The following is a 10,881-nucleotide window of genomic DNA, read 5'->3' as shown; positions in this document are numbered from 1 at the left end:
TTGTTATGATTGACAGGAATGAGATCATGAGGTTGTCGGTGTCAAATGATTGCACGGGCTTAAAGAACAGCTTTCAAGCCCTGTAGGATCAATTGTGCATTACAAGTAATAGAGATAAATAGAGTTTCAAAATTTGAGCATGGTTGGATTAAAATTGGCAAATATTATGAATTAATTGTCATTCGTTGGTAGACCATTTCAGGAGGTTTACAAAATTTTAATTGACATGAAGTATGGGTCAGAGGTGACGACCAATGATCATAGATCTCAGCCAACAGATAAAGCTATTCTGACACCATTGGGGAAAGGGCTTATGCATGGAGTCATCTAAATGATTAATTTGATTTATTGATGAATATTGATAAATTGATTGATTGATGTGTAAGTGAGTTCTCAAGAAAGAAGCTTTGATATATTTGTGAGATATTATCAATGTGAAGAAACCTTGGAAAAAGAGCAAGGTGGTGAGTCTATATATAGATATATATACATATGGTTACCATTGTGTGATTTCCCCCTTCAACAGAACGGGATATCTGCTGATTCACCCATTTGATACTGACCCATTTGGCTCATCTGCAATACCGATCTGTGAGATTGGGTTGTGGAAAAGCCACAGGTGAGAGAGACTCTCTGGAAATCACCGATTGAACAGGTGGAGAGATCCTTCCTGGAAGTATGAGTGGAGCTTATAGGAACAAGCTAGCCAACAACGCATCCAACGCTACTTTGATAAAAGGTGGAATAAACCTCAGTAGATTTTATTTACAGTACATACATAGTGGATAGTACAAGTGTGTACAGGTGTATTCCAAAGCGCAGATCCTAGTAATTTACCTGGTACATTGAGGGAATACTGAGTGTTATTCACACACAGTCAGAATGGGGATGGGGCCTGTCAGGGTACAAAAGTTGAACCAGATATTCCACGAAGAGGTACATGTACATATTATATGTACGACCGTTATGGTGTAGAGGCCATTAGGGAGGTTGAGAATTGGTATTTGTGGACAAAGGGACATGCTAAGGAGTTTCCAAGAGATGGTACATTTGAGCGAAGTCGATTGGAGAGATTAGGACAAGAATTGAAAGCCAGGAAGAGACAGAATCTAACGGTAGATTGGCTTGCATTCCATCATTGGGATGTTGAATCCAGGAAATGGGAACAGCAAGAAAGGATAATGGACCTAGAACTTAAACTAAAAAGGATACAGGATACATTGGAGGAGATAAATGCACAACTGCCCTCGAATGTAGGAATAAAAGTGACAGTTGTCCCATCTGATTCCCATTTGTCTCCCCAAAAAGAACAGTACAGAGACTTTTCTTATGATCCGAGGGAAAATCAGAGATCTCATGACAAGGCCAGGTGTTTTAAGTGTGGAAATATGGGACACTGGAAACGACGTTGTCCATATTCAAATAGGAAGACTAGTTCATCGGGCAAACCAAGATCAAGGGTACCAGTGCTTACCGGTACCTCAGATAACGATTAGGCCTTCATTGCTGCAGATCCCAAATGACGACTGGCCTCAACAGATTAGATCACTGGACCAATATGAGTAACTGTCGATGCTTGTTGTGTCTGAAAAGTTTTCGGAGCAGGAATGATTCATTTTTTGCTTGTTAGCAAATTAATAATTAATTGATCAAATGCCGAAATTGGATACTTTTTGGAACATAGAATTAAAAGATCAAGGATTAGAGTTAATTCTGGAAGTCTCATATCTGCTAAAAATAAATGTGGGTTTAGGGAGCATTTTGGGCAAAACAATTTTTGAATTTACAAAGTTTGGAACAATTACTTTGCAAATTTTTTTGGAAACCAAGCGACAAGAGTCACATGATCATCAGGTGGGAATGTCGGACTATTGTTTTGCATGATTGATAGGTCAGTGGTCGACTGACATGTAAATGGGTGTGTTGTCAAATTTGGATAAATTATTGTGGGAACCGAAAGGGTAATTTCAATGTGACATTATAGGGGTTTTCTAAGAATAAACTTTTTTGCCTGTTTGTATATCTGCGTTTCTAAAATTAAGGGACAAATTTTATGGAATTGAAATAAAACTGACACCCATCTTGATCTGCAAATAATGGTTCCAACGCAAACAAATATACATAATGCGTGTGTGTGTGTGTTGTTTGTGTGTCAATGTTTGTGTTTTTTTTTTTTTTTTTTTGTGTCAATCTTAAAAGATTGTTGACACCGACAGTGTAGTCAGGTTCACTATGTCAATAAATTATATTTCGTTCAAAATCATGGTAGATTAGCAAACCTATACAATTTTGGAAAGGTTATAGCATAAGGAAACTAAAAATGAATGTTTACATTTGGAGAGATACCTGTATGGCGGCCATTTTGGATTTTCAAAATGGCCACTGCAAAATACATATTTTGTTCTATTTCTGCCTCTAATTACCCTAAAAACTTTTTTAAATATACTAAACCTATATTTTCAGGGACAAGGAATCCAATGAATGTATCAAATTAGTGCTATGGGGAATGGTAAGACACGAATCAAAGGTTTTGAATTGCAAAATACTGTCTTTATATTCGCAATAAGTTGCATAATCAAATACATGTTATCATTTTGTACAGGCAGTTAATAACATCAAAATGTGTCACAATAATTCATATCACCAAACATACACAGGCAGTCAGCAAAATCATATATACACATGCAGTCAGTATAACTTCACATCTACACAGGCAGTCAATGACAAAATATACACAGGCAGTCAATGGCATCAAACATACACGATTACAGAATATGCCATTTAGAGTTCGTCATCACTGTCCTGTGTGTCGTATCCGACAATATAGTCCGCATCGTTTTCAGAGTCCGTTCCACACAAGCAAAGGTCGGTCAAATTGATTGGCAAATCGAATTGGTCGAATGGTCGATTGAATCGAATTCGATGAATCGAATCGATCGAATTGGTCGAATGGTCGATCGAAACGATTGGTCGAATGGTCGAATGGTCGAATGGAATTGGTTGATTGGTCGAATTGGTCGAATCGGTCGGAATTGGCAAATGTAAACATTGATTTTCAGATTTTCCATGTAATAACGTTTCCAAAAATGTATAGGTTTGCTAATCTTAGGGCTGTCAACCGAGCCGAGACCGGGACGAAATCCCGGCGGTTTCGGCTTTCCGAACGGTCTCGGGACGGTCTCGGGACGGTCCCGAGATAAATTGATTGACGCAATTTCTCGGTAAAAAAATCCCGGTTAAAATTCCAACTTCTTGCAGATATTTTCCATAATAGAGGCATTTATTGAGCCTTGCTTTCATTACTCTGCTTCTGCACAAGCATCATTTTTCGCAAGTGCAGCTGAACTGACACAAACGATGATAGATAAAGTAAACTCACTGTTCCAGGATTTTCCCCTTGTCAACAAACAATGCACTGCAAACGAATCCGAATTCCGAATCCGGATCTTCACCAACATCTAATCATGTCGTCCTTGTCACACACACTGCATCTCCACAAAATTTCGTCCGAATCCGTCCACAACTTTTTGAGATATTGTGTTCACAAACAAACGGACAAACAGACAGGAGTGAAAACATAATCTCCATCGATCTTTGGTGGCGCAGGTAACGAAATCAGGATGAAGGTCCCAATGAAAATCCCCCGCATCGCGGCTTCATTTAAACCGTTGAATCCTTCCGCCGTATCACTCCGCCTCGCCCCGCTTTACGCTGCGGTCACGTGTCCGTCCTTGGAGACGAGTTACGGAATGTGGTTGCTATGGTCTTTTGCACATTAATATCGAGGGACTCGCTCGAGGCTCCGTGAATGGAGGGACGATGTTTATTTGGATTCAAAACACGTTTATAACGGATTATTCTCCACACAATGTATTAATACAAGTACAATACATTATGTAGTTTTATGAAATGAGTTTTTGATGAACGTTTATGTTTAATTGCAACGCTAAATCTATAAATTGTAAGAATCCCTCGGGGTTTGGTTTGACGGTTTGAATGTGAAAGTATTTTGGTTATCTTATCTCCACTTTAGGCCTGATAAGTTGATTACGTTTACTTTAGTCACAGAGTCAAAATAAGGAGGAGGGGGGGGGGGTGATCACTACACCGCCTGCTTTATAATTTACTAGCAGAAGTACCCGGCATTGCCGGGCGGGGGAGGGGAGGGGAACGGGGGGGGGGGGGGGAGGGGGAGCGAGCCCCTTGGCGATCACAACTCACAAAATGATAATGCAACTCCAACCGGGACTCGAATATGCCTGGGCAGAAACATTTTCTCCCTCTGACATTCCGAGCAAGAAATTACACGACAATACAAACTGTAATGAGATAACCCGGTCCCGTCGGTGGCCGATCATCTGCATGTAGGCGGTGTATTTTATTTCATCCCGGTAAATGGAAGCTAAGTCGGAATTTAAGTACTCAACATCAGAAATGAATTTTTTTCATTGTTGTTTATATATTGTAATGAAATTCCATTATTTTTGAAGCCTTATTATTTATTTATTTATTTATTTATTTATTTATTTTTTTTTTTTTTTTTACTTTGCCGGGAACCGAGCCGATCCGAGATCCCGTTATGAAAATTGAAAATTTCTCGAGACGGTTCCGAGACGGGATTTTGAATCTAGCTAACAGCACTAGCTAATCTACTATGATTTTGAACGAAAAAACATAGTGAACCTGACTAGTGTGCCTGTCTGGAAATAAATAGTTTCATGTGGGTGGGATCGAATATCCAGAAAATACGTAAAATAAAATAGAAATATAATTTGATTATGAAAATTATCTTTTTGTCAAGGCAGATGGAATATACAGATTTGATGTGCTGAGTTATAAGCAGCCATTAATTAATAGTAAAAAATAATTGTGAGTAATCTTGGGATTCCATTTTTGATAGAATTTATATGAGAATAGAAGCTATTTATGGATATGAGCTTCATAAAAAATGTGGGAGTACAAAATTAGCCAAATTTGGAAGAGATCTTACACTGATTTACCAGAGTACTCTGCTCACGGATTTTTGATATATATATAAACTTGAATTTTATCAGCATATAAATTGTGCTGTATGTATGGATGTGTATTAGGCATAGATGATATAGAAAAATAGTAAAGAAAATCTGGCTGAATTGATCTATTGTGAGTTTCTAAAACGGAATGCATTGTGAATCTTAAACTAAGGGGCAGACATGAACGCGCTGTTACGTCGTTTAAACTCAGAATGCGATGTTACATGTACCTACAACATATTTGTTAATCTGGCACACCTATATTGGCATTCTGGTGTCAGTAGCACTCACTAGTTGCATAGAAAAAGATGAGAAATAGTTAAGGGGGCATAAAAAAAACTTCCTTGGATATTTTCTACAACATAAAAAGTAGGGGTTTCAATAAGTGGTGGCTGTACACATGGGATTCATCAAATTATGTTTTGGAGTTTAAACAGAGTCACTGGTTAACAGACGGGGAATGGATAGTAAACAATTCTTAGATGCTGGGTAAATTAAGTACGATATTAATAAGACTTATAAGAGCTATTGGTCTTCCTTACAGCAGTTGGAAAAAATTAGATCCAACATAATGAATCTATAAATGAATGTGATAGGGATAATATCCTCAATTTGTATTAATTATTTGATTGTGGGTAAAGGAATTAATTTATCGTAGTGGATTGTTAACAGCAGCCTGAAATGCCCTGAGGGTGTGCATCCATATAATGAGAAATCCCAGATTTAAAAAAAAAAAAATTGGTTGAGGTCTTATGTGGACGAATACTTGCTTGGTAGATAAAAACGGTACTGCATGTTGGCAGCCACTAGGCCAAACATTTAGGCCAAACAAATTGAGAGAAAATTGTAATTCAATATCTAATTTACAGATGGCTTTTTGTAAAGTGAAAAGGGAATTTATTGATTTGGGAAACATTTTTCAAAGGTTTATTAAAGTGTTATAATATGACAGTTGGTAAGGAAAATTATTGGATGAGAATTAGATCTGTTTATAAAATGAATTTGTTGACCCTTTGAAGTTAATTCTTCGAATTGTTGTTTCACTAGCATTTTGAGTTCAAATTGGAAATAGTTTGGTAGAGCCTTGGTTAAAACCTTTGATTACAGTGTTTTGGAACAAATTGATAAACCATAGGAGGTTGATCGGAATATAAACAAATATGGACCCAAAATAGAAAGATTTTTATGATGATATGAATAATACCGAGATTAAAAGATTGAATCAAGGAATGTTGCAAATGAGTACAGTAGAGTTAAGATAATGGCATAACGAAAATGTTATCAATTGTGTCAGTTTTACAAGATCAGTGAACTCATATCACCACAAGTTACACACTGTTAGTTTAAAAAAAAAAAAAGTGGGAGGACTATGATAATGATACATTATGCATAGTTTGTTTGTTAGCATAATTTGTTGGGGATTAGACATTCCTGTTTGTGATTTTAATCATATACATTCATTCATTAATGCATTTATTTTCTTTGAGTAGTATTGAAATAACTGCATGAGTTTAATTTTTTCAAACTATATTGATTTGAAAGCAATTTCAAATGCTATTCTTAATTTAAATATATATATATATATATATACCTGATGTGAATATTATTTGTGTAAAGCATACAAATGAATATAACTTTTTTGAATGTTTTAAGGAAAACAACAAATTGTTGAATGTGAAACTGTTATAAGAAATACATGATTAGTTAAAATATGGTGATTTCATGTTAAGATGTACCCTATCTATTCAGTGTGTGTGGAAAGCAGATTTAGATGTGGCTGAGTAAAAGGATAAGACCAGATCACATCTCAACTGGAGTGATAACGGAATTGGGAAGAAGTTCGAGAAAGGAAAAAATTTGTGGCTAAAAATGAAGTTAATCTTGGCATACACCCTCCTTCTTAAAGAATGATGAAGACATTCTCCTTTGTAAAATTGGAGATGGATGCTTCCTTTCACCAAGAAAAATTTATGTGACCATTTGCCTGGATCACACTGCAACATATGGAAGAAAGGCGATCACTTACTTTTGTTCGAATGCCTCGAACATTCATCATGTCAGTAATTGCGGGACGACAATATCTTGCCTGCGACTTCTACTGGATGCGGTGACGTGTGTCATTACTCCACCAACATCCGGAGAGCCAGCGTGGAGCTGTAAGTGGACGGCTGTGCTTTTCCTCCACAACAGCTGTGCACGATTCTGCTGGAGGCTCCTGGTATGGACCATGGACAACTTGAACACCATGGTCCTAACATCGTTGTGGATGCATCTGGTATCTCTGTGCCACATCTTGCTGGTCAACCAACATCACATCAACACTTGCTCCATGCTCATGATGAGTGAGGAGGCAAGTCGACTACAACTGGACGAAGGCCTTGTTCAAATCTACTATGGCTCACAGCAAGAGTGGCAAGGATGCTACATGCAGAGCAGGGTCAGCTTATGACTCCGCCCAGCTATCATAACAGCGGAAAATCCTACGCGAAATAGTGTAAGTGCTATGAAGACACGAGAAGAAAATGTTTCATACTTGAATGTCAAACAAGTGATCAGCCTCTTCTTTTCTTTTCAAAACACAAAGTCAATATTTGTTTTGAAGCAAAATGTACTGCCAAATGTTGCAGATGCTTTATTATTTTAAAATGGTGAATTGAAATTGTTGTGTTTTGGTAAAGGTGAAGTGTTGTATGCTTTATGCAAATGAAATGAACTGCATTATCAATATGGAAAGAGTCAATGAACAAAGAAATGTTTTGTGATCAGATTCTTCCAGGATGACGGTGTATGCTTATGTATGAAAAAAATTGGATTACCAAATTTGTGGTTTGAATATTTAATAGGTAGTTGTTTAAATTAATAGTTAATTTAACAAAAAGAAAAACTGAGGAATTGTGGGAGATTTCTATGATTATTAGGGTCGGTGAGTTATGCAAGTGGTTAAATTGTACGTCAATGTAAACTTTGTTCTTAAAGCATGTAAGAATATGGAAAAACGAGTTTTGACCCATTGTTAAAGATAGAATGTGTTATACTGTGCAGTTTGAGCAAAGGCCTTGGAACCGAAGTGATAAGGGAACATCTGTGAATAGTTTTCTTACCCATAAATGGAGAACTCCAGGCCGAGTGTTTACTTAAGCGAAGGGTGGATGCATTAATCAGGGAGTGGGATTGTGTAGGTCAGAGAAGGTTGACATTAGCGGGGATAAGAGCATGGTCTCTTCGCCTTTGCCTCCGATAAGTGACCTATGGTATGTTTTTAGTGGCTGATATACAAGAACCAGATGGGCTTTTGGTGCCAGGAAGACGGGGCCACTGAGTTCTGTGTTGATCTTTAAATTTCAATTCCACCACATCAAAGTTTCCAAGGTCTACTTGAGGACCATGCTCCGAGAGCAGGAAAAACTCATCAGAAGAAGCAGGACGAGAGGTGAGAAGATTTCTTCAACCAAGCGACACGTCATATCTTGGTTATATTTTGTGTAACAAGTTTCCCTCTAACTTCGGAATAAACCTTGGCTCGGATAGACGAGTCAGAGCAGTTTTGAATCTGAGTCTCGTCTTGAGTTATTTCCTTTAGGGTTCAGTAAAAGTTCCCTGACAATGATTAAAGGGTACGAATGGCACCACAAAGCTTTCCGGTGTTAAGATGATTGCACTGGCATAAAGAAGAGCTTTCAAGCCCTATAGGATCAGATGTGGATTACAAGCAATAGAGTTAAATTGCAGGATAACTATGAATTAAAAAAATAATTTGAGCATGATTGGATCAAAATTGCCAATACTTTTGAATTGGTTATGATTTTGTTGGCAAAACATTTTCAGATGGTTTTTACAAAATTTTAGTTGTTAAGAGGTTTGAGTACCATTAAAAATTGAGATTTTTCCTCGGAACTGTCTCATATCTGTCTGATCAATTTTGTCTGACTGCCTCACAAATGGAAGGATAAGTTGCCTTTAGTGGCTGCAAATGATGGATTTTGTGATGTAATGGCCGGGCAAAACTGAAAGATATGTCAGATATGACCTTAGGACAGAACAGTGTATAGTCAGTTGGCATGAGGTATAGGTCAGGAGTGACGACCAATGATCATAGATCTCAGTCAACAGATAAAGCTATTCTGACAACATTGGAAAAAGGGCTTATGCATGGAGTCATCTAAATGAATGATTTCATTTATTGATTAATTGATTAATCAATAAATTGATTAATCATTAATCAATAAATGAGCCTGGTGTTGGGCTAGCGGCTAGGGTGCCAGCTTAGGATCCTAGGATCCTGGGTTCGAATCCCGGTCGATCGCCGAATTAACGCCAGGGGGGTTGACTCAGCCTGTCATCCTTCCGAGGTCGGCAAATTGAGTACCAGTTCACTGGTAATTCCCTGTTTGTCGTAAAAGGTGACAAACAGGGTTGGTGGCAGGAAGGGCATCCGGACATAAAACATTGCTTCAAAAAGGGGACCAACAAAAACAACAACAACCACGGTGCCCGAAAAAGGCCAACCCCCGCTTTGCAGGGAAAAATGGCCTCTAAAGGTGTTTTTTTTTTTTTTTAATGATTAATTGATTGATGGATGTGTAAGTGAGTTCTTAAGAAAGAAACCATGAATTCCTCCCTTGTTCAACATGGATTGGTGTTGGATGTAATTTATCTCTTTCATCATCCATCTTTCCCCACCCTCCCCCCCGCCCCCCCCCACCCCCCACCCCAACAAAAAGGCTGGTGGGTGCTTTGTGAACGATGTAGATGGTAGGGTGTGGTCCAGAGCAGCGTTATGCAGGGTTTTTTGGGGGTATTGTTAACCTGACTGAGGTAGGTCTTGCCTGGGGTGGAAATATGTCCTGGAGGTAAACGTTACTGTTTTCTCTGAACCATCAGGCATGGCATGAGATGGCATTGCCCCTTGCCCATGAGATATCATATCTCAATTTTATTGTTTTATTATAAATCAATTTTGATATGTTATGTAGGTAATATCACCATTGTAAGGAGCTAAGGAAGCAGCAATCAGGGATTGTGGACCCTTGCCAGGATGTTTTTCAGTGATTTTAAGACTGTTGTGTGAAAACAATTATGGTGCCTATACCATGTGATCTATGACATGATCATGATTTTACAAACTTGTACAGGTGATGTTGCAGCTGTGATGGAAGTTTCCTGTCAATCGTATCAACAAATGCAGAGAAAATCAAAATTGTTCTGTGCAGACAGACAAACAAACGGATTTAAATGTAATATCCTCTCTTTTGATGGAGGTAATAGGACGAGAGGGAAGCATATCTCGCTTCTTGGAGGGCCCCCAGGAAGCGGTAGTGTTTCCTACTCGTAAAATGAGGAATCAGGCTGTGTTGAGCTAAATGGTGTTCTATTGCATTTTATTAGGAATTTTTTGCTGATGTGTTTTTGTTTTTTCGTGGGTTTGACCAACACAATATTGTTCATTTGATAGAGCTTTTGATTTTCCATTCGCTTCCAGGCTCCTCCGTAAGATTTGATAGGGAAATGGATTAGAGTGGATATCAGAAGATTGTGAAAATAACTTTTTTTTTTGGAAAAATTTGAGAGAAGAAGATGAACGATTTTGATTTGATTTGATTGGAAGATAGTTTGATTTTAAAATGTGATAAAATCCACATTGTGAAATCAATGTGGAATCAGAATATTTATGTCAATATGAAGGTTCCTTGAACAATGAGCAAGGTGGTAAGTTGAGAAAAGCCAAGGAAAGGTCCAAATATATATATATTATATATGTGCTTAACATCTGGCGTGCCTTTTCAACAGGGAACGCAATTACCTGGCCTCCGCAAAAGTGTTTTGGCCTCTGGTGATGATGGACCGATACGTGGTTCTCCACCTATCGGTG

The 10,881-nt window shown here is 38.0% G+C and overlaps 1 long non-coding RNA gene across 1 annotated transcript; it reads left to right on the top strand.

The window, feature by feature from the left end:
• Positions 1-6,780: 6,780 nt before the first annotated feature.
• LOC137438441 (uncharacterized) lies at positions 6,781-8,561 on the top strand. The gene is made up of 2 exons (XR_010986701.2): positions 6,781-7,506; positions 8,276-8,561. It is a non-coding gene; the product is annotated as an uncharacterized LOC137438441 (long non-coding RNA).
• Positions 8,562-10,881: the final 2,320 nt, after the last annotated feature.

The sequence above is a fragment of the Myxine glutinosa genome, chromosome 13, assembly GCF_964187855.1.
Source record: "Myxine glutinosa chromosome 13, kmMyxGlut1.1, whole genome shotgun sequence".
Lineage (NCBI taxonomy): Eukaryota > Metazoa > Chordata > Myxini > Myxiniformes > Myxinidae > Myxine > Myxine glutinosa.
This window is presented reverse-complemented; position numbering and strand designations above follow the sequence as displayed.